The sequence below is a fragment of the Lithobates pipiens genome, unplaced genomic scaffold (genome assembly GCF_037356315.1).
Source record: "Lithobates pipiens isolate NorthernLeopardFrog02 unplaced genomic scaffold, aLitPip1_a1.2 Scaffold_22, whole genome shotgun sequence".
NCBI lineage: Eukaryota > Metazoa > Chordata > Amphibia > Anura > Ranidae > Lithobates > Lithobates pipiens.
Genome location: NW_027507784.1, coordinates 349,941,347 through 349,966,594, shown reverse-complemented (window position 1 = coordinate 349,966,594; position 25,248 = coordinate 349,941,347).

Sequence of the window (25,248 nt, the reverse complement as noted above, 5' to 3'; positions counted from 1 at the left end):
AATCGTCAGCCGGGACAAGGGGGCCGCTCACCGACTCCCATCACTTCATGAATCGCAGATCGCGGCGTCATCGTTCATCGTTCGCCTAAAGATGGAAGGATTTTATGACATATACAATCACTCAGATTGTATGGTGTGTGGCCAGCCTACAGGTGATTGTACAATCAGATTGTATGGTGTGTGGTCAGCCTATAGGGGATTGTACAATCAGATTGTATGGTGTGTGGTCAGCCTATAGGGGATTGTACAATCAGATTGTATGGTGTGTGGTCAGTCTATAGGGGATTGTACAATCAGATTGTATGGTGTGTGGTCAGGCTATAGGGGATTGTACAATCAGATTGTATGGTGTGTGGTCAGGCTATAGGGGATTGTACAATCAGATTGTATGGTGCGTGATATAATCAGGTGCTTCCAGGAGGGTTCACGTTTCCCTGGCAGTGTTCATACTCTCATGCTGATTGGCTCAGGCCGGGTTGGGGGTGTTTGGGAAGGAAGAGGTTAATGCTGTTGGCCAGGTTTTCCCAGAAGTGGGAGGAGAGATCTGCTGCCCCCTGGTGGGAACCCGGTGGGGATCAGTGGAGAGCCGCCTTGCCATCTCCCTAAGGTGCAGTCAGTGTGTGGGGCTCCGGAGGGATGTATGGGGGGGGGCTGGGAACTTCTCTGGAGGATCTCAGCTCCTCATTCCAGCATCCGGGTTTTGCATCCTCCCCGTCTGTCTCCACCTGCGAGGTGATTGGATGTTGTCAGTCACCTGTTATAAGCCAATCGCTCGGTCCCATGCTTGTGATCGTGTTACCGGCGTTATCCCTGATCCCAGTCTTGGACGCTCTGATTATTACATGGTGGTGGGGGGTCTCCAGTCTTGGACGCTCTGATTATTACATGGTGGGGGGGTCCCCAGTCTTGGACGCTCTGATTATTACATGGGGGGGGTCCCCAGTCTTGGACGCTCTGATTATTACATGGGGGGGTCTCCAGTCTTGGACGCTCTGATTATTACATGGTGGGGGGTCCCCAGTCTTGGACGCTCTGATTATTACATGGGGGGTCCCCAGTCTTGGACGCTCTGATTATTACATGGTGGGGGGGTCTCCAGTCTTGGACGCTCTGATTATTACATGGTGGGGGGGTCCCCAGTCTTGGACGCTCTGATTATTACATGGTGGGGGGGTCTCCAGTCTTGGACGCTCTGATTATTACATGGTGGGGGGGTCCCCAGTCTTGGACGCTCTGATTATTACATGGTGGGGGGTCCCCAGTCTTGGACACTCTGATTATTACATTGGGGGTCCCCAGTCTTGGACGCTCTGATTATTACATGGTGGGGGGGTCCCCAGTCTTGGACGCTCTGATTATTACATGGTGGGGGGTCCCCAGTCTTGGACGCTCTGATTATTACATGGTGGGGGGTCCCCAGTCTTGAACGCTCTGATTATTACATGGTGGGGGTCCCCAGTCTTGGACGCTCTGATTATTACATGGTGGGGGGTCCCCAGTCTTGGACGCTCTGATTATTACATGGTGGGGGGGTCCCCAGTCTTGGACGCTCTGATTATTACATGGTGGGGGGTCCCCAGTCTTGGACGCTCTGATTATTACATTGGGGGTCCCCAGTCTTGGACGCTCTGATTATTACATGGGTGGGGGGTCCCCAGTCTTGGACGCTCTGATTATTACATGGTGGGGGGGTCCCCAGTCTTGGACGCTCTGATTATTACATGGGGGTGGGGGGTCCCCAGTCTTGGACGCTCTGATTATTACATGGTGGGGGGTCCCCAGTCTTGGACGCTCTGATTATTACATGGTGGGGGTCCCCAGTCTTGGACGCTCTGATTATTACATGTTAGGGGGGGTCCCCAGTCTTGGACGCTCTGATTATTACATGGTGGTGGGGGGGTCCCCAGTCTTGGACGCTCTGATTATTATATGGTGGGGGGGTCCCTAGTCTTGGACGCTCTTATTACATGGGGGTGGGGGGTCCCCAGTCTTGGACGCTCTGATTATTACATGGGGGTGGGGGGGTCCCCAGTCTTGGACGCTCTGATTATTACATGGTGGGGGGTCCCCAGTCTTGGACGCTCTGATTATTACATGGGGGGGGTCCCAGTCTTGGACGCTCTGATTATTACATGGTGGTGGGGGGTCTCCAGTCTTGGACGCTCTGATTATTACATGGTGGGGGGTCCCCAGTCTTGGACGCTCTGATTATTACATGGTGGGGGGTCTCCAGTCTTGAACGCTCTGATTATTACATGGGGGTGGGGGGTCCCCAGTCTTGGACGCTCTGATTATTACATGGTGGGGGGTCCCCAGTCTTGGACGCTCTGATTATTACATGGGGGGGTCCCAGTCTTGGACGCTCTGATTATTACATGGGGGTGGGGGGTCCCCAGTCTTGGACGCTCTGATTATTACATGGGGGTGGGGGGTCTTGGACGCTCTGATTATTATATGGTGGGGGGGTCCCTAGTCTTGGACGCTCTTATTACATGGGGGTGGGGGGTCCCCAGTCTTGGACGCTCTGATTATTACATGGGGGTGGGGGGGTCCCCAGTCTTGGACGCTCTGATTATTACATGGTGGGGGGTCCCCAGTCTTGGACGCTCTGATTATTACATGGGGGGGGTCCCAGTCTTGGACGCTCTGATTATTACATGGTGGTGGGGGGTCTCCAGTCTTGGACGCTCTGATTATTACATGGTGGGGGGTCCCCAGTCTTGGACGCTCTGATTATTACATGGTGGGGGGTCTCCAGTCTTGAACGCTCTGATTATTACATGGGGGTGGGGGGTCCCCAGTCTTGGACGCTCTGATTATTACATGGTGGGGGGTCCCCAGTCTTGGACGCTCTGATTATTACATGGGGGGGTCCCAGTCTTGGACGCTCTGATTATTACATGGTGGTGGGGGGTCTCCAGTCTTGGACGCTCTGATTATTACATGGGGGTGGGGGGTCCCCAGTCTTGGACGCTCTGATTATTACATGGGGGTGGGGGGTCTTGGACGCTCTGATTATTACATGGGGGTGGGGCAGCCTGGGAGGGCGGAGGTGACGTAGCCAGGAGGACGGGAGAAGGGGACAGCTGCAGCCAGGTGGGCTGGCAGTGCCTGAAGAGGGGGCGCTGGGATCAGTAGCCACAGGAGAGGACAGCTGGGCACTAAAGACTTCCCAACACAGGGGCCCGCGGTCCCCGCCTGTAAAGGGCATTTGCTCTGGTCAGATCATCCCATCAGTGGAAGGTGGTCTGGGAGTTGTAGTTCCACAATCTGTGCTGGAGGTAGAGGAGGAGAGTATATACCCGATGTATATAGTCCGGGTCCCTCAAGAGTTTTTTTTGTTCTTTTTTTTTTTTTTTTTTTTTGCTGATCTAGTGGACATCCCATAATAACTCCTCCCCCGACCAACTTCAATCTCCTAATAAAAAACAAAAGAAAGCTGCAGGGAGGCTTCCTGTCTGCAGAGTGAGTGGAAAATCCGTGTGCCTGGCTGTGCGGGGCGGGAGATGATCACCAGTGTGCCTGGCTGTGCATCCCTCTATTACAGGGGGTGTATAGGGGGTGTCCATCTATTACAGGGGGTGTATAGGGGGTGTCCATCTATTACAGGGGGTGTATAGGGGGTGTTCCTCTATTACAGGGGGTGTATAGGGGGTGTCCCTCTATTACAGGGGGTGTATAGGGGGTGTTCCTCTATTACAGGGGGTGTATAGGGGGTGTCCCTCTTTACAGGGGGTGTATAGGGGGTGTTCCTCTATTAGAGGGGGTGTATAGGGGGTGTTCCTCTATTACAGGGGGTGTATATGGGGGGTCCTCTAGTATATAGTGTGTCTGTGGGGGAATTCCTCTATTATAGAGGGGTGTATATGGTGGGATTCCTCTAGTAAATGGGGGGTCCTCTGTTACAGGTGGTGTATATGGTGGGTCCTCTGTTACAGGGGGTGTATAGGGGGTGTTACTCAATTACAGGGGGTGTATATGGGGGGATTCCTCTAGTAAATGGGGGTCTTCTATTACAGGGGGTGTATATGCGGTGTCCTCTATTACAGGGGGTGTATATGGGGGGTCCTCTATTACGGGGGTGTATATGGGGGGTCCTCTGTTACAGGGGGTGTATATAGGGGGGTCCTCTGTTACAGGGGGTGTATATGGGGGGTCCTCTGTTACAGGGGGTGTTCCTCTATTATAGGGGGTTCCTCTATTACAGTGGGTGTATATGGGGGTCCTCTATTATAGAGGGGTGTATATGGGGGGGGGCCCCCTGTTACAGGGGGTGTGTATGGGGGGTTTCTCTAGTATATAGTGTGTCCTGTGGGAGGTTTCCTCTATTATAGGGGGTGTGTATGGGGGGATTTCTCTAGTATATGGGGGGGTTCCTCTGGTATATGGGGGGGGGGTTCTGTTATAGGGGTGTGTATGGGGGGGATTCTTCTAGTAAATGGGGGGGGGTTCCTCTATTACAGGGGGTGTATATGGGGGGTCCTCTGTTACAGGGGGTGTGTATGGGGGGATTTCTCTAGTATATGGGGGTTCCTCTATTATAAGGGGTGTTTATGGGGGGTTCCTCTATTATAAGGGGTGTTTATGGGGGGATTTCTCTAGTATATGGGGGGTTCCTCTAGTATATGGGGTGTATATGGGGGGTTCCTCTATTATAGTGGGTGTTTATGGGGAGATTTCTCTAGTATATGGGGGGTTCCTCTAGTATATGGGGGGTTCCTCTAGTATATGGGGTGTTTATGGGGAGATTTCTCTAGTATATGGGGTGTATATGGGGAGATTTCTCTAGTATATGGGGGGGTTCCTCTATTATAGTGGGTGTTTATGGGGAGATTTCTCTAGTATATGGGGGGGTTCCTCTAGTATATGGGGTGCTCCAGGGTCGGTGGTCAGCCTCCCTCTCTGGATTTGGCGTTCCTGTAGTGAATTGCGTGTTTTCTCAGCAGCGGGCGGCGCTCATCTCTCCAGGGTCCCCCGCCAGCCACCATTAATATTTGATGTAAGTCAGACGCGTGGTCCTCGGCGATGAAAGCGCGGACGCTCCGGGACACGGGAAGGTGGTGTTGGAATCGCGGCGGCTCGCCGGGCGGATACATTGTAATTCTGCGGCAGCCTTGGCAGCGATCAGGACAGGAAATAAAACGGAAACACTTTAGATGAAATCGCGGCGGGAAAAAAGGTTAATTTACAGTTAGCGCACCTGAAAGACGGTAATTAGTAATCGGATTTTACTGACAGATGAAATTCCTCGCAGTGCCTGACGCGGTTATTAACTACGAAGAAAAATGTGATCGGAATTCACTGCGAGATGATGAGAAATAGGTCAACGCCCGGTGTGGGACACCAGCGCCCTCTACGGGACAAACGCTATATCTGCAGGCTTGTGCTTGTCCCTGTATGGACTAACAAGCAAAATCATACTGGACTGATAACGGAACAGCGTCCAAAAATCATACCGGACCCATAACGGAGCGGCGTCCAGAAATCATACCAGACCCATAATGGAACGACGTCCAAACATCATACCGGACCAATAACAGAATGGCGCCCAAAAATCATACTGAACCGATAATGGAACAGAATTAAAAAATCATACCAGACCAATAACGGAACGGCGTCCAAAAATTATACCGGACCCATAACGCAACGGCGTCGAAAAAATCATACCGGACTGATAACGCAACGGCGTCCAAAAATCATACCGGATCCATAACGCAACGGCGTCCAAAAATCATACCGGACTGATAACGCAACGCCCGTCCAAAAATCATACCAGACACATAACGCAATGGCGTCCAAAAATCATACTGGACCCATAACGGAACGGCGTCCAAAAATCATACCAGACACATAACGCAATGGCGTCCAAAAATCATACTGGACCCATAACGGAACGGCGTCCAAAAATCATATCGACCCATAACGGAACGGCGTCCAAAAATCATACCGGACCCATAACGGAACGGCATCCAAAAATCATACCGGACCCATAACGCAACGGCGTCCAAAAAACATACCGGACTGATAACGGAACGACTGAAAAATCATAACCAAAAATCATACCGGACCCCTAACGCGACGGCGTCCAAAAATCATACCAGACACATAACGCAACGGCGTCCAAAAATCATACCGGATCCATAACAGAACGGCGTCCAAAAATCATACCGGACCCATAACGGAACGGCGTCCAAAAATCATACCGGACCCATAACGGAACAGCGTCCAAAAATCATACCGGACCCATAACGGAACGGCGTCCAAAAATCATACCGGACCCATAACGGAACGGCGTCCAAAAATCATACCGGACCCATAACAGAAAGGCGTCCAAAAATCATACTGGACTCATAACGGAACGGTGTCCAAAAATCATCCGGGCCCATAACGGAACGGCGTCCAAAAATCATACCGGGCCCATAACGGAACAGCGTCCAAAAATCATACCGGACCCATAACGGAACAGCGTCCAAAAATCATACCGGACCCATAACGGAACGGTGTCCAAAAATCATACCGAACCCATAACGGAACGGCGTCCAAAAATCATACCGGACCCGTCATGGAACGGTGTCCAAAAATCATACCGGACCCATAATGGAACGGCGTCCAAAAATCATATGAATGTGAATTTATTGCACTGTATAGCTGTGTAGCTTGGGCTGCCCTGGATGGGAAGGGGTTAACAGTATCCAGACTTTCCCGGGCTTTTCTTGGGTCCCGTCCATAGGAGGGGCGGGTAATGGTCTTTTGTAACAGGCGCCCCAATAGCTGTGTGTGTAGCACAGTATAAGAAGGCATAGCCCAGTGACCCCCCTTCTTCCGTCACCGATGCCGGGACCTTATCAGGCCATTGGTTGGACAGGCAGACCCCCCCCCCCCCCCCAATACACAATTTCAGTCTGAAAACCCAAATAAAATGGTCCCATCCCCCACAAGCTGAGAAATCCACAGAACCGATATCGGTGGTAAATAGCTCAGTTGGAGGGGATGTCCAATGCACATCTCTGCAGCCAAGACTCTAATGCCGCGTACACACAAGCGTTTTTTCTCTAAACTCTGAAGGTTTCTCCGACAGACTTCAGACGGAATTCCCCTGAAGCTGTCTTGCATACACACAGTCACACCAAAGTCTGACCGTCAAGAACGTGGTGACGTACGACACGTACGATAGGACTAGAAAAAGGAAGTTCAATAGCCAGTAGCCTACAGCTTCCGTCTCGTACTTGCTTCAGAGCATCCGTGGTTTTTGGTACGTCGGAACAGCGTACAGATAAGCGGTTTTCCCGATAGGAATTGGTTCAGTCGGAAAAATTTAGAACATGTTCTATTTCTAGGTCCGTCAGAATTTTCGACGTAAAAAGTCCAATGGGGCCCACAAACAATCGGAATATCCAATGAAAAGCTCCCGTCTGACTTTTTTTGTCGGACCTTCCGCTCGTGTGTACACGGCATAACTTCCGCTTATTCCATACCTTCCAAAATCATGACCGCCTGGTCAGAATATGGACAGATTTACCTCCCTCAGTTCACCTCACCTAGGAGTACTGGGGGGCAGAACCGGCCCAATTCATCTAGGCAAACTGGTCATCTGGGACCCGTCATATTTATATTCATTCTGATGCTAATTCCACGCTGGACAATAATCTGAATGTCAGCAGTCTTACAATGGAAGGCCTTCAGAGATATGAATGGGAAAACTGTATCTGGGATGTGGTCATAAACATGGTGACACCCCCATGGCCACGCCTCAGCTGCCTAATTGGTCAGATGGTCTCTGAGAACACCCCCATGATATCGTAGAAAAAGGAGGCGCCCCTGAAATTGACAGCTCTTGTTTTACCATCAACTAAGAAACATCTAACCCAGTGCTTCTCGTCCTTCTAGTGCCGTGACCCCTTGATAACATTTCCCAAGTTATGGGGAACCCTAACAGTAAAATTTTCGTAGCGTGGGTTGTCAGCACCCAAGGCAAGACATTTAGCGCTCCACAAAATCTGACTGTACCGGTCCGTACAAAGACGTTTGTTCTTCCGAATCGTTCTTGCCCACATTGTGAACCAGTATTAGGCCAATCCTATCTGGTGGCAGTTTGGCGTTTAAAGGGTTAATTGTTTAATTATTTTAACCCAGTGACAACCGCTCTCAGGCTGCTGGCATTCAGATTGTGGTCCCGCAAGCTGGGAAATCTTTGCGCTGGGTCCTGCTGGGATTGTTCCATAAGTGACGGCGCAGTGTGAGATTGGCCCATCCTCTGTCACGAGTCGGTGAGGGGGGCAGGGATATGATGCCCACGGTCGTCACAAGGAGGGGCTTGATGTGAGAGGATTTTGCTACATGGGAGTGCAATGTATTCCCGTTGGAGGGCGGGGTCCCCAGTACCTGGGTTACCTGTATGGGGTCTCTCCTGGATCCAGGAATCCACCAGTAATGGACTGTCACTATGGACTTGCTGTCTTATGTGTGCTGTGTGGTGTTGGACCCCTGAATCATAACTGGTAAAATCCTGGTCATTGAACGGGGTGCATGAAGGTACATGGTCAAAAGAACATGGAGGAAAGTTTACCCATTCGGAGGAGATGGTGAGAGGACTGTCAAACATGCGGTTGCTATGGGTAACCAGGAGTGATGGGAATGCTATAGCGAGGAGGTACCAGGTGATGAGTACTCTGGTTAGCGAGGGATTATTGCTCCGTGGAATTCGGGACAACAGCAGGGAGACCCCATACACCTAGTTGCAGATATGGGGGAGTGAAGGATTTGGTGTAGGGATCCACACTCCAGCGCATGGTGGGATCTCTGATTGGCCACTGGTAGCTGAGCTGAGGGCGCGGGATACAGGCTCCATGGTGTCCCCCTCAAAATGCATTCATAAGTGCGCAGCGTCACAGGAGGGGAATGTTTTACAGTGAAGAGCCTCAAGTCACTGTACAAGGTTGACGACTCACATTTAAGTATGGGGCGCCATCCTAATGCTGATCTTGGCATGACCCGGGCACTAGTGAGCGCATTTACGGAGGGATTTCCCTTTTGGGTGGGGAAGTTTGGCCCCAGCTCTACAACCTGGCGTAGTCCCCATCTACAAAGCAAGTAGCCCCCGCCTACATACACTACACCCCACAGGTTGTTTTTACCCATGTAGGGGACGGCCTCCTGAAGAGCACTCGCTATGTGTTTATTCAAAGTTAAAACTTTACCCAAACTACAGTTTGGTTTGGGTCTATTTGTCTAAATTTGGCTTCTGTGTCAGTCTGACTGGACTGTGAGATGTTCAGCCTGGCCACAGGGGGCACTGTTTTTGGTGGCAGGTGTGGAACTGTGGTCTGGTCAGGCACTTAAAGAGGAAGTAAACCCTGATGAGTTTACTTCCTCTTTGATTCCCTGCAAAGGTAAAGCATAATGGACTACTATGCATCGCATCGCATCGCATCGCATAGTAGTCCATTATGTGTCACTTACCTGACACAGGAGCCAGCGATGTCACCGCTGTCCCCTGTAGTCCGGAGCGTCCATCTTCTCGGTGGGTCTCGCTGCTCTGCCGCTGTCATTCGACGAAGCCGCGAGACGTCACTCCTGCGCATGCGCACGGGAGCCGCCACTTGCGGCATATTGCCGTTGACAGTGGCGCGCTCAGTGCACCTGCGCGCCGCTGTCTACGGCACATGCGCCGTAGACAGCGGTGCATGCCATTCAGCAAATATCTCCTAAACCTATACAGTATTTCTACAGGATATTTCTTGGACCTACAGGTAAGCCTTAATCTAGGCCTTAATCTAGGCTTACCTGTAGGTCAAAGTGGTTTGTAAAGGTTTACAACCACTTTAATGTCTCGGGGCTGGCTACTGGCTAGCCCAAGGCATGGAAACTAGAGAAGGATTCTGAGGTGGTTGGGTGCCGTCTCCGGTTCGGGAGAGACCCGTTGTACTTCAAGCATTCCAGGGGAGGACTCTTCAGAAGAACACCACGTACGGGTTTGTTTTCTTAGCAAGAGCCTGGAAGGGCTGAAGTAACCAAGAGAATCCGGACTTGTGGATATCACCAAGCTGGCTGAAAGATCCAGGAATCCTACAAGAGTTCTACAGCTTAGTTTCCCTCCATGTTCTACAACAACATCTGTGATAAAGACTTTGTTCCTGAGGAAGCACCTTGTTGGCTGCGAGACCTTGTGAGAGACCTTGTGAGAGTCCAACCTGAGTGACCATCCAGCTGTGATTGGCTATTCTCTGGATGCAGTCAAAGTAAGCAAGTTCTTCAATGTTTTTGGACTTTGACATTGAGAGAACCTGAACCCCTTCCCAACCTTCTGATCCCAAGTTATAGACTGTTCAATGGTTGAAGTTTTGCAAATAAAATTCATTCAAGTGGATCTATTGTCAGTCTCAAGTTACTGGGCCATCTACCACGGGACATCCCTAGAAGTGTCACAAGGAGAGCGGAAGGTAACGGTAAGCCCAAAAATAACCAGCAGCTCCTTCGGGGGTCAGTGCTACACCCACAACTCTGGATTGGTGGCCCCTTTAAGCCGCCTGGCAGAACTTTTCTCCTTGGCTGCCACAGGCTGTATCTCCCTCCCCTGCTTGGATGGAAAGGAGAAGCCATGGAGGACTTGAATTGGCTGCAGTAATGACCTGGAATATGCCTGACTACCGCGGTGGCCATGGGAAGTTCCCCACCCGCCACCCAATCAGAGGTGGAATCAGCCCAAGTAGACACAAGGCTGCTGCAGGTGTGTCTATGGCTAAGAGCCTCGGGACAGATCTGAGAGCCCTGGTCTGCTTCTGAAGGAGGACGGCTGTGGTGAGCCTGTGGTTTCCCCAAGGTGTGAGCAGCGACAGTCCATGGATAATGTCCCAGGAGCCACAGAGAGCTGAGCTGTGTGAGGGACTGACTGCGAGGAGCTTCAATGTTACAGAAATATACGGGAGAGCCACTAGAAGAGGATCACCAAGGAGAGCCAGCTGGAGAGGAGGACCTAAACCTGAGGGCTACTCTTCATCTGACGTTACTCAGGAGCTATGGCTTCACTCCAATCCATATTCATCCTGAGTGTGGGAGTGGTCATCCAGGTCCAGACTACGCCTGGGAGGACTTTGCCAAATCACCAAAGGGGTCATAAATTTTGATAAGCTGCTGGCAGCGGGGCTTGACTCTGTTACATTTCCTGAGGTCCAAACCATCTTAGGACCAATCCTTTGGGGGCTCATCCTCCGGGGTACAACCTCATGGGCCACAAATGGTCAGTCCTTTGAGGCCACACCTTCTAAAGGTCATGCCCTGTAAGGGTACATGCTCTGGTAGGGTTATATCCACTGGAGGGCACATGCTCTATGGTCACACCCACTGGAGGGCATATATTCTATGGTAACACCCCCTGAAGGGCACATACACCCAGGTCAGGGCAAACTTTCTGGGGCTGGGGTCCTCATCCCTTTAATTATTAACATTATGAATTTGGGTTCCAGTGTTGCTCAGACTGAGGGAATTGGAGCCTCTGCTGCTGTAACCCGGTATATGTCCCTCATGGTACTGCCCAACTTCCCACTAAAAGCCCCTCCCCCACTGTCACAGGTCATATCACCGCCCGGCACTGGTTGGGGGTCACGGCTTGTTGAGACTCTTCAGGTATTTGTGGAATGAATTCCTCATCCCGTACGTCTTCCCTCCGGCTCTGGTTATTATTGTCACACTTATCCAATTAAAATGTAAAATCGGGAGGATTGTCCCGCAGGCGCGGACGCCGATAGACGTTTCCATCCTACAGACTCTTTCATCTTTTCTATAAATATTTAACAGACATCGCTGAATATTCCCTATGAATTGTGGGAGAATGAAAGGGAAGAAGAATGTGGCGTGTTGTATGTTGTGGTGAACCCAACCAAGCCGGGGGAACGTCTCCGGATGGAGAGCCGTCCCGGTGTCTGGCCTGCAGGCCCAGAGATAAGATAATTCACCAGATTTAGCCGCACCGACCATATTGTATTACCACACTGTATAGTAATGTTATGTATATCCGGAATGATGAGAGTTCTCAGTGATCCTTCGCCCAGCTGGTTCCGTGTAGTAAAGATCAGTCTACTGTGTAGGAAACCACGAGGCCTCCTCCTTACACATTGTCTCTGGTGATACTCTGGGGCCATTCCAATGGCGGAAAATCTCGGAATCTTCTCAAGAACTGGAAGGCCATGGATCTTCTATGATTTCCGGGCCAAGCAGCCAAACCCATCTTGGCCCTGATGGGAGAACAAACACTTTTTTCCAGTCATATGGCTGTATAGAGATGTGGCCGATGTCCATGTAAATGGTGCTTATAAGAGGGATCTGAAGGGTTTGTGTGTTTTCCCTGTCATGCCATCAAGTTAATTAGACCAGTTGGGTGTAAATTTGTTACAATGTCTTGGTGTTGTGCTGTGTCCCCCAAGTCATACCAAATATAAAGGGCCACTAAGTGCCCTGGAAGAGGTTGGGGAAATAATGCCAAAATGTAACTGTTACTCTTTGAGTGGACCACCCTCATTGATGGGAGCCCAGTTGGGGTTCCCAGTGGGGTCTGGAGCCTGTAGAGGGGGAGGGAGGTCATGCTGGAACCTCGGGGAGGGGAATGTTATCCGGGAGGTCATGCTGGATCCTCGGGGATGGGAATGTTATCCGGGAGGTCATGCTGGATCCTTGGGGAGGGGAATGTTATCCGGGAGGTCATGCTGGATCCTCGGGGAGGGGAATGTTATCCGGGAGGTCATGCTGGATCCTCGGGGATGGGAATGTTATCCGGGAGGTCATGCTGTATCCTCGGGGATGGGAATGTTATCCGGGAGGTCATGCTGGATCCTCGGGGAGGGGAATGTTATCCGGGAGGTCATGCTGGATCCTCGGGGATGGGAATGTTATCCGGGAGGTCATGCTGGATCCTCGGGGATGGGAATGTTATCCGGGAGGTCTTGCTGGATCCTCGGGGAGGGGAATGTTATCCGGGAGGTCATGCTGGATCCTCGGGGAGGGGAATGTTATCCGGGAGGTCATGCTGGATCCTCGGGGAGGGGAATGTTATCCGGGAGGTCATGCTGGATCCTCGGGGAGGGGAATGTAATCCGGGAGGTCATGCTGGATCCTCGGGGAGGGGAATGTTATCCGGTAGGTCATGCTGGATCCTCGGGGATGGGAATGTTATCCGGGAGGTCATGCTGGATCCTCGGGGATGGGAATGTTATCCGGGAGGTCATGCTGGATCCTCGGGGAGGGGAATGTTATCCGGTAGGTCATGCTGGATCCTCGGGGATGGGAATGTTATCCGGGAGGTCTTGCTGGATCCTCGGGGAGGGGAATGTTATCCGTGACGTCATGCTGAATCCTCGGGGAGGGGAATGTTATCCGGGAGGTCATGCTGGATCCTCGGGGAGGGGAATGTTATCCGGGAGGTCATGCTGGATCCTCGGGGATGGGAATGTAATCCGGGAGGTCATGCTGGATCCTCGGGGAGGGGAATGTTATCGGGAGGTCATGCTGGATCCTCGGGGAAGGGAATGTTATCCGGGAGGTCATGCTTGATCCTCGGGGAGGGGAATGTTATCCGGGAGGTCATGCTGGATCCTCGGGGAGGGGAATGTTATCCGGGAGGTCATGCTGGATCCTTGGGGAGGGGAATGTTATCCGGGAGGTCATGCTGGATCCTTGGGGAGGGGAATGTTATCCGGGAGGTCATGCTTGATCCTCGGGGAGGGGAATGTTATCCGGGAGGTCATGCTGGATCCTTGGGGAGGGGAATGTTATCCGGGAGGTCATGCTGGATCCTCGGGGAGGGGAATGTTATCCGGGAGGTCATGCTGGATCCTCGGAGAGGGGAATGTTATCCTATTGGTGGACGGTTCCTATAATGGCTGGATTGGTGTCGGATGATCTCCAGATATCGGAGGAGAGGCGGGTCACACGGGGAGAGCGCAGAGAGAATCGCACGGACGGCTCTGGAATTATTCGGAATAATAATCTAATCAGCTGTGATCAGCCTGTGGTGGGAATTGATGGGGGGGGGGGATAATTAGCTGCTGAAGGGTGTCTCGGGACGGCGGAGGGTCATTTGTTCCTCGCACTCTTCTCTCTCTTTTATCTGAAATCCGCCATTAATTGTTCACAGTTTAATTCCATTAATTGGAGGAACACAAAGCGCAGAGTCAGCCGGGAGCCTCAGAATAGCAGCCGCGGCTTCTTATGGAAAGATTCCAAATATGCAAATCCCACTAATGCGAAGATGGCGGGGGATGGGACCGCGGGTCTCCTCTTGAAAATGCACGTTTCCTGGCTGCTGGTTCTGTGGATTCCACACATTATATAGAGATGGAGAATTCCGGGTCTGTGGCCTTCAGAAGCCAGGCAGCCGGCATTTCCAGGTCATCTCTGCTGGGGATAAAGCTGCCATTTCCTGACCATATTTTATGTCTGGTTTTCGGTTTCACTATTTCCTTGTGAATCTGTGGCATATCGCTGACATATTCCATGGCGTTGTACAGAGTTTTGGGTGGAGGGGGGAGGGGGGAGGGCTACACTTTAGTTGGAAATTTCCTCCACATTGTGGATATTATGGGATGTGGATTCTACAAACTTTTATATATTGTGAGTCTTCCAGGACTCCGCCCACTTGTTGTGGAGCTTCCAGGACTCCGCCCACTTGTTGTGGAGCTTCCAGGACTCCGCCCACTCGTTGTGGAGCTTCCAGGACTCCGCCCACTCGTTGTGGAGCTTCCAGGACTCTGCCCACTCTTTGTGGAGCTTCCAGGACTCCGCCCACTCATTGTGGAGCTTCCAGGACTCCGCCCACTTGTGGAGCTTCTAAGACTCCGCCCACTTGTGGAGCTTCTAAGACTCCGCCTACTTGTGGAGCTTCTAAGACTCCACCCACTTGTAGAGCTTCGAGGACTCCGCCCACTTGTGGAGCACCCGAACACTTTAGCGGCGCACAGTAATTATTATTTTTTATATAAACTATGCATATATTTTGCAATTAAATAACATTTCTTAAATTAATTTAAGCACAAGAGTTCCTCTTTACATAGGAGCCCACAGTGTTCCCCCTTTACATCAGAGTTCTTTTACACTTGAGGGACGGGGGGGGGGGGCGACTCTGCAGACTCTGATGTAAGAGAGAACTCTGGGGACTCTAACATAAGGGGTGCTCTGAGAACCCTGATCTAAGGGGGAACACTGAGAACTCTGATGTACAGAGAAGACTCTGATGTAAGGGGGAACACTGAGAACTCTGATTTACAGAGAAGACTCTGATGTAAGGGGGAACACTGTGGCCTCTGATGTAAAGGGGAACTCTGAGAACCCTGATTTATCTTAGTGTACTCAGAGGCAGGAGAGAGGAGCTCACTCACCCCTTGGCAGTCAGCACCTCTCATCCAGATCTAGCTGAGGCTGCTGGACGTCAAATTTCCAGCCCCTGCTTTCCTTTTCTGAGGCAGAGCACTGGGGATTGGAGTGGGGCAGACACAGAGGGGTAGGGGTGGGAGGAAGAGGAGCAGATCAAGCCCTCTCTCCTCAACCAGCAACCCTGCTGGGAAGCCACAGTCTGGTCTGAATAATGTGTCCGGGTTTCAGGTGGTCTGAAACCCGGACGGATGATTCCAAACCCGAACTGTCCAGGTTAATCCCGGACAGGTGGCAACTCTAGCATATACACAGCATGGCGTTCCCCGGGGTGGGAGGAGCTTCAAGCCTCAGTCCGCCACCAACCGTAATGACTAGTACACAGGAAAGGCCATGCAGAGCGGATGGCTGAATCTCCCACTGCCAGATATTACCATTCAATGGCTGCCAAAATACCCAAACAATGACCGCATCTGATTGGCTGCAGTCACTGGCCTCTTTTTTTTTTTTTCTGCCCAGTCCTTCCAACTAGTCAAAGTCTATTGCACGGAGTGGTGTGAGCAGGACAACCCACAGCTCGAATCTTCTACATCTATATGTATGTGGGGGGTGGTAGAGGGTGTGTCCTTTACTGGTGTAGCCCCCTGGTGTTTAGGCAGGTTTGCTCCTAAATTTACCTGCCAGGTGTAGCTTGGCCTATTGTTGGGGATCAATTATTATAACACTGTAAGTCTGGAATTGCTGCACTTCTCTCTTTTCCCGCTAGGTGGTTGGGCACCTGGTGGCATTTGCCCCTGTACACACGGTCGGAGATTTTGCCAACCAAATCCGTCGGATTTTGCCTGTCGGATTTAGTCCGACGGATTGTGTCCGAAACTGTTGCATACACACGGTCGGGCCAAGTTGGTGAAAAAATCCGATCTTTCAGAACGTGATGACGTAATTTCGTTACGATGGGACTACATTCAGGCTAGTAGCCAATAGCTTTGATGTAGGAATTTGATCTGAGCATGCGTGGCACTTGGTCCGATGAAAATTCTCTACACATGATCGGAGTATGTCCGACCGGCCCAGTTGGTGGGAAAATATTTCCAACATGTTGGAAAATTGGGTCGGACGGAGATTCGGACGGAATCAGTCCGATGCAGACCACACACAGTCGGATTATCTGACGACTCATTCCGACAGATTCTCCAACCGTGTGTACAGGGGCTAAGATATGAGAAAGGCAATTCAAGGTCAGGTATGGGTATATGGGTGTCTTAGCCAATGGGCAGGGGTTTTCTTAGATCCCTTGGTCTGCTGGGAGAACCTATATATTTTGATGGAGTCAGGTGATCGGTGTTCTGTGCCACATGGATGGCTGTCTGGGTGGATGTGTGCTGGGTGCCCGGGCTGTTAGGCAGGAGATTGGGCCTGTCCCGGGGGCATTTGGCTGCCAGGCTGTGTGAAGGCCTATCCAGAAGAGAGCAGCGCAGGGTTTGGATTGCGGCTTGCAGTCCAACCAGAAGTGACGGTTGTACTGGCCGGAGAACCTGACGTGGTCGAAGGTAGAGGGGAAGGTGTTACCACAAAGGGACCCTCCACCTTATTACCAGGGGCTAGTGATGGACGAACTTCCGATGGGACATGTCGCGAACCGCGAACGCGGCCAAAAGTTTGCAAACCGCAAAGTTTGCGGCGGGCCCCATTGACTTTAATGGCAGGCGAACCTTAAAAACCTACAGGTCATATTTTCAACCACAAAATAATTACTAGCTGTGCATACATAGTCCCACCACATGGCCACTGACATAACACATGTATGAGGTGAATCTGGGATCGACAACGACAAGCATTCTTTTTTTATCTGTGAAACTTTGACAATTCAGGACTGTGGAGTGCATGAAGGCAATGGAGGAGAGGAAAGGTCAGGGTAGGCTATGAAGAGGGTGCAGGAGATGATCACCAGCACCGTGATATAGAGCACTGACACCAGCACTGTGATAGAGTGCACTGACACCAGCACTGTGATAGAGTGCACTGACACCAGCACTGTGATAGAGTGCACTGACACCAGCACCGTGATAGAGTGCACTGACACCAGCACCGTGATAGAGAGCACTGACACCAGCACCGTGATAGAGTGCACTGACACCAGCAACGTGATAGAGTGCACTGACACCAGCAACGTGATAGAGTGCACTGACACCAGCACCGTGATAGAGTGCACTGACACCAGCACCGTGATAGAGAGCACTGACACCAGCACCGTGATAGAGTGCACTGACACCAGCAACGTGATAGAGTGCACTGACACCAGCACCGAGATATAGAGCACTGACACCAGCACCGTGATAGAGTGCATCAGCACCATGATAGAGACTGTCCCTCAGTCCCTACACTGATAAAAGACAGCTGCAGAATCGGGCTGCAGTCAAGTATAATATTCTTTCTATATTTGAAAGAAAGTATATTATACGTGTACAACCCTATATACTGTACACCTATACCAGTCCTTAAAAGGACCTTTGTGGACCTAGTAGTAATAGCTAGTGGTTAAACTGACTGTCCCTGCTCCACACAGCGTCCTGTCCCTACACTGACAAAAGACAGGCTGCTGCAATCACCAGCACAGCAGTGCACCGAACCCTATATATTGTACACCTATACCAGTCCTTAAAAGGACTTTTGTGGACCTAATAGCTAGTGATTTGTGTCACTACAGTCTGTCCCTGCTCCACACAGCATCCTGTCCCTACACTGACATAAGACAGAATGTAAAATGGCCGCCAGATCGGGTCTATTTATAAGTTAGGGGAATGTCCAAGTGTCCATGTGCTGTAATGTCTCAATTGGCTGTCCTGTACCCCATGATGGATGTGTCATCATAGGTCAAAGTTCTTTCACAATGTAAACGCATATGTCCACCGGGCGAACAGCGGCAATAGTCCGCCGGTTTGGGGAATCGCAAACATGCAAAATTTCCCGCGAACCGACCGCCGGATGAACCGCAAGGCCATCTCTACCAGGGACCACAGTGAGTAACTGAAGCAAGTACCGGAGCAGCATTCTCACCAACCGGGGACGGCGGAGAACCGGGAAACTTCAGGTGGTGATGAAGTCAGGGACCCAACCAGTGGAGGAGATGCTTGAAGAGCGGCCTTGTGTGCCAAATCAGAGACCGAGCCGGTCAGCAGGGGAGAAGCTTGAGGGAGATACCACGGTGAGGATTGGAGGAGCTCAGGGGATTCAGAGCTGGTGTATCGGAGGGTCTAGTGAGAGAGCGGGAGCTCAGTGTGCTGAAGACCTACAAGGAGACGTTGTAGTGAAGGAACTGTTATAAGACTTTTGCCATAAGAGACAGCGATCTTTCACATGCAGATGTGGTGTCTTGCAGGATGCCTTTCCCTGCATGGCTGTCCTCCTATCAAAGTCTCAGAGTCTGCCAATTAACTACCTGAGGGTGTCCTGGCCCTAACCCTCTCCCCCAAAGTTATTTTAAGATAAATAAAATCATTCAAGAAGTGTCTGGTGCCCAACTAATCTACCTTGCATTACACCCACTATGCCATGCAACCCACCGACTGACTGGGGTGTGGCAGGGGGTGTGTCCTTTCCTTACAGTATATACTGACTGGGGGTGTGTCCTTTCCTTACAGTATATGACTGGGGGTGTGTCCTTTCCTTACAGTATATACTGACTGGGGGTGTGTCCTTTCCTTACAGTATATGACTGGGGGTGTGTCCTTTCCTTACAGTATATACTGACTGGGGGCGTGGCAGGGGGTGTGCCCTTTACTTACAGTATATACTGACTGGGGGCGTGGCAGGGGGTGTGCCCTTTACTTACAGTATATACTGACTGGGGGCGTGGCAGGGGGTGTGCCCTTTACTTACAGTATATACTGACTGGGGGTGTGGCAGGGGGTGTGCCCTTTACTTACAGTATATACTGACTGGGGGTGTGTCCTTTCCTTACAGTATATGACTGGGGGCGTGGCAGGGGTGTGTCCTTTCCTTACAGTATATACTGACTGGGGGTGTGGCAGGGGGTGTGTCCTTTCCTTACAGTATATGACTGGGGGTGTGGCAGGGAGGGGGCTACTGTGGAAGTAGTTCAGCGGTGGGTTCAGAAATCTGTAATGACGGGTTGATGGAGATGTGAGACGTTTGTGTGATAAAACATTTTCAGGCCAGTCTTTGGACTTCTGAGCTTCTCTCGTGTCTTTCCCGTTGTATCTTTTTCTATCACTAAAAGAGTGAAGGCCGAAATTCCATCCACTTGTGTTGGTTTTTTTTTTTTTCATTTTTGTTTTGGGAACTCTGAAGTATCTCCTCCACATTTGTATCTAAACGTTTCTCATTGTTTGTGGTAACAAGAAGATGAACGCACCGCGGCGGCCATCTTACATGTGGCGGGTGTCGTATTTTAGTAAGAAGGTGAAAGTAACGATTAAAGAGGATTTCCTTATTATCGGTTCTGAGGAATGTCAGTGACAATTGACCAATCTACACGAATGTTGTATTGTCTATGAAGGACGGAGTAATGACTTTTGTTTATAAGTATCTTTTCAGGTCTGAGGAGTTTCTGAAAGTGTATAAGAAGGTAAAAGTATCATAAAAGTATCATAGGCTAGTCCACTGTTTTTTTCTGCACCGTTCTAACCCCTGTGTGTTTTCCTCCAGTTTGTAATGAGGAGGGAAAAAAGTGGGGGTGAGAGAGAATTTTTCAAACCAATAATACAAACCGCTCTAATTCTAGCCAAGTCTGTGACCTGCTAGGAACGTCGGGCTCCACGACTTCCTTCCTTTGATGGAATTTGAGTCAGCAGTCTGGTGAAGGACGCTCCCATAGGAATGGTTCCGGGTATTACCCCCCAGATGGTAAGATGCAGTGACCACCATCATTAAAGCGGGACTCCGCGTTTTTTTTTTTTAAAGCCAGCAGCTACAAATACTGCAGCTGCTGACTTTTAAAATAGTGACACTTACCTGTCCCGCGCGCCCGCGATATCGGCACCCGAAGCCGATCTCTAGATCGTCTCTCGGGTGCTGCCGCCGCCATCTTGGGTATGGGAATCAGGAAGTGGAGCCTTTCGGCTTCATTTCCCGGTTCCGTACTGCGCATGCGCGAGTCGCACTGCGCAATAAGGATGGTCCCCGCTGTCTCTGGGATCTGTGTGTTTTCCCAGCAGGCAGCGGGGCACTTGCGGAAAGGGGCGTAATCTACGCCTCTTTCCGCAGAGAGCTATCCCGGAAGTGGGTGCAGATACCTGTACTGTACCGGTACCTGCACTCCCCTCCCCCCTGAAAGGTGCCAATTGTGGCGCCGGAGGGGGGGAGGGTTCCGATGAGCGGAGGGTCCACTTTAGGGTGGACCTCTGCTTTAAGTCCCCACATGTCTGGCTTATCGCCATATGAGGTTTGTTTGGAGGGCAACCAAGACCAGAGTTGTACTTTCCTCATTAGCGGTCACCTACATTCTCTGCTGATGGGGTAGGTGCAATCCCTGCAACATGACAAAGCATCCACCACATCGTTCACGAGTCCTGCCTGGACCCGGACACAATAACCAGTTTACATTCTATATAACCAGGTGACTGGGCCGTTGTAAAGAAGCTGAGGGATGAGACCAGGCCGGCCACTGCAAGAAGCCGCTCAACTACACCAAAGGATGAGAATTATCTTTGTTTATTTATATTTTTAAAATGTATTTTCCAACCAGCTAAGAAAGTGAACAGGACACATGGTGGGGTCTCCACCGAGCTCTAATACCCCGGCAATGACAACGGTACATGAGATATAGGAATATTGGTGTGAGGAGTTTTGACAAACTAGTAAAATCCAAGCAGACACTTGTCTATAGAATTTATCGATACATTTCTAGAGGGTAAAATTAATTATAATCTTAACAATCGCTCTGGTTTTTGCCAGCTTTGGTATCGGGATAACGAGGTGGCCCACCAGTGTGCTTCAACTTTAGTTTGGTATTAATGAGGATCTACAGCTTAGAAGGTAATTTCCCGAAGGCGAGAGGTTGATGTGTGCTGGTGAATCTCGTCCCACCATCTTATTCCGCGTCCGATTCTGATGGCGAGAGAAGGTAAGGATGGCGGGGACAGCTGGAAGGGAATCGATCACCAACCCCGACCAGGTCTGGATGTGGTTTCCTGCTTGTACACGGTGGGGGATGAGCTTATGAAACGATTGAACAATTTCTCATCCATTGAGGATGGGATGTTTTCATGTAACTGTTGAAGCCACAAGGAAGTTCCCACAATCCAAGGGGGGTTCCTGGGAATTCATAAGTAAACATTTGTGTACCTGGAGATGAGCACATCTTCCTCCATGAGATGCCCAACCCACGTACAAGACACAGAGGATCCCAGACCGATCGGCGATTACTACAGCTCTCCGTGTCGTGTCCTCCCTATAAGTCATCCCTCCTGAAGAACAGAGACTACATGTCAAGCCGTGTTCTCCTTTTTATGGACTGTAAGGACTGTTACATTTCCAGGTGTAAGAAGAAGATCCAGATTCATGGAGGGACACCTGGGAGGATATGACAAAGAGGAGGAGCTGTTGTGGAAAATGTTATGAATGTATGTTGTCAGACGCCCCCCAGTGTCAGTTTTGCTGTAATACACTCATGTGAGGGTATTCACACATACAGACATTGGTGGAAGACCATTGGATGCGGAAACCTTCCCGTGGACATGGCGGATTTGTTTGCTCATTTAAGGTTGTTTGTTTATGCCTCACCAAGAGACCGGCCACTTCATGGAGACCACATCTACACTCCTAAGTAAGCAGATCGGTGTACATGGGAACCATAGTATAACCATACAGAGTTATGGCCCACTGGGTCATAGTTTGGTATGGGTCACATCATTGGTAGCAGTGGGAATGTGCGCACAGTGGTGTTCAGAGCCATGTACTTGCACACGTCACTACTGTATTTCTATTTGAATATATGCATGTGTGTGATTGGTTCTTTTGAATGAATACAAGTGTCTGATTGGCTGATTCTGAACTCAGCAGCCTCTTTTGTTATCCATGTGTTTAGTATTGAAGCGCACTACTCTCTTGGGAGCTGCTAGTAGTTCATACAGTAACCCCCGCTTCTTCCACCCCCGCTGTAGTAAACGCAGATGATTTAGAACAGATGAAAACTTTATTCCAGATTCCGGCAGGTTCTCTCACTTCAGCGATGCACAGATACAAGTTGCCTGTGGACTGAGGTGTGTGAGTGATAGTCCCTCTCGATGACACGCACGCCCCTCTGAAAGGCATATGATATTGAAACACTAGTAGGCCCAGGCCTCACCTGCCTTCTCCTCCTGCCCTTTTCCTCCCAGGCTAGCTCAGGAAAGGTCCAGGCCAACCCTGGTTCACTCCGGTCGGTTTGCAGCTACTTCTTGCTTGATGGAAACCTTCCAGCTCTGGAGTCTCTGAACCTCCATCACCTTCCGGAGAAGATCTGTGGTTTTCCAGCTCTGGGGTCTCTGAACCTCCATCACCTTCCGGAGAAGATCTGTGGCTTTCCAGCTCTGGGGTCTCTGAACCTCCATCACCTTCCGGAGAAGATCTGTGGCTTTCCGGCTCTGGAATTTCTGAACTTCCATCACCTTCCGGAGAAGATCTGTGGCTTTCCAGCTCTGGGGTCTCTGAACCTCCATCACCTTCTGGAGAAGATCTGTGGCTTTCCAGCTCTGGAGTCTCTGAACCTCCATCTCCTTCCGGAGAAGATCTGTGGCTTTCCAGCTCTGGGGTCTCTGAACCTCCATCACCTTCTGGAGAAGATCTGTGGCTTTCCAGCTCTGGAGTCTCTGAACCTCCATCACCTTCTGGAGAAGATCTGTGGCTTTCCAGCTCTGGGGTCTCTGAACCTCCATCACCTTCTGGAGAAGATCTGTGGCTTTCCAGCTCTGGAGTCTCTGAACCTCCATCTCCTTCCGGAGAAGATATGTGGCTTTCCAGCTCTGGGGTCTCTGAACCTCCATCACCTTCCAGAGAAGATCTGTGGCTTTCCAGCTCTGGGGTCTCTGAACCTCCATCTCCTTCCAGAGAAGATCTGTGGCTTTCCAGCTCTGGGGTCTCTGAACCTCCATCACCTTCCGGAGAAGATCTGTGGCTTTCCAGCTCTGGAGTCTCTGAACTTCCATCACCTTCCGGGGGAAGATCTGTGGCTTTCCGGCTCTGGGGTCTCTGAACTTCCATCACCTTCCGGAGAAGATCTGTGGCTTTCCAGCTCTGGAGTCTCTGAACCTCCATCACCTTCTGGGGAAGATCTGTGGCTTTCCAGCTCTGGAGTCTCTGAACCTCCATCATCTTCCGGAGAAGATCTGTGGCTTTCCAGCTCTGGAGTCTCTGAACCTCCATCACCTTCTGGAGAAGATCTGTGTCTTTCCAGCTCTGGAGTCTCTGAACCTCCATCACCTTCCGGGGAAGATCTGTGGCTTTCCAGCTCTGGAGTCTCTGAACCTCCATCACCTTCCGGAGAAGATCTGTGGCTTTCCAGCTCTGGGGTCTCTAAACTTCCATCACCTTCCGGAGAAGATCTGTGGCTTTCCAGCTCTGGAGTCTCTGAACCTCCATCACCTTCTGGAGAAGATCTGTGGCTTTCCAGCTCTGGGGTCTCTAAACTTCCATCACCTTCCGGAGAAGATCTGTGGCTTTCCAGCTCTGGAGTCTCTGAACCTCCATCACCTTCCGGAGAAGATCTGTGGCTTTCCAGCTCTGGGGTCTCTGAACTTCCATCACCTTCCGGGGAAGATCTGTGGTTTTCCAGCTCTGGAGTCTCTGAACCTCCATCACCTTCTGGAGAAGATCTGTGGCTTTCCAGCTCTGGGGTCTCTGAACCTCCATCACCTTCCGGAGAAGATCTGTGGCTTTCCAGCTCTGGAGTCTCTGAACCTCCATCACCTTCCGGGGGAAGATCTGTGGCTTTCCAGCTCTGGAGTCTCTGAACCTCCATCACCTTCCGGAGAAGATCTGTGGCTTTCCAGCTCTGGAGTCCCTGAACCTCCATCACCTTCCGGAGAAGATCTGTGGCTTTCCAGCTCTGGAGTCTCTGAACCTCCATCACCTTCCGGGGGAAGATCTGTGGCTTTCCATCTCTGGAGTCTCTGAACCTCCATCACCTTCCGGAGAAGTTCTGTGGCTTTCCATCTCTGGAGTCTCTGAACCTCCATCACCTTCCGGAGAAGTTCTGTGGCTTTCCAGCTCTGGGGTCTCTGAACTTCCATCACCTTCCGGAGAAGTTCTGTGGCTTTCCAGCTCTGGGGTCTCTGAACTTCCATCACCTTCCGGGGAAGATCTGTGGCTTTCCAGCTCTGGAGTCTCTGAACTTCCATCACCTTCCGGAGAAGATCTGTGGTTTTCCAGCTCTGGAGTCTCTGAACCTCCATCACCTTCTGGAGAAGATCTGTGGCTTTCCGGCTCTGGAGTCTCTGAACTTCCATCACCTTCCGGAGAAGATCTGTGGCTTTCCGGCTCTGGAGTCTCTGAACCTCCATCACCTTCCGGAGAAGATCTGTGGCTTTCCAGCTCTGGGGTCTCTGAACTTCCATCACCTTCTGGAGAAGATCTGTGGCTTTCCAGCTCTGGAGTCTCTGAACCTCCATCACCTTCCGGAGAAGATCTGTGGTTTTCCAGCTCTGGGGTCTCTGAACTTCCATCACCTTCCGGAGAAGATCTGTGGCTTTCCAGCTCTGGGGTCTCTGAACTTCCATCACCTTCTGGAGAAGATCTGTGGCTTTCCAGCTCTGGAGTCTCTGAACCTCCATCACCTTCCGGAGAAGATCTGTGGTTTTCCAGCTCTGGAGTCTCTGAACCTCCATCACCTTCTGGAGAAGATCTGTGGCTTTCCAGCTCTGGGGTCTCTGAACCTCCATCACCTTCCGGAGA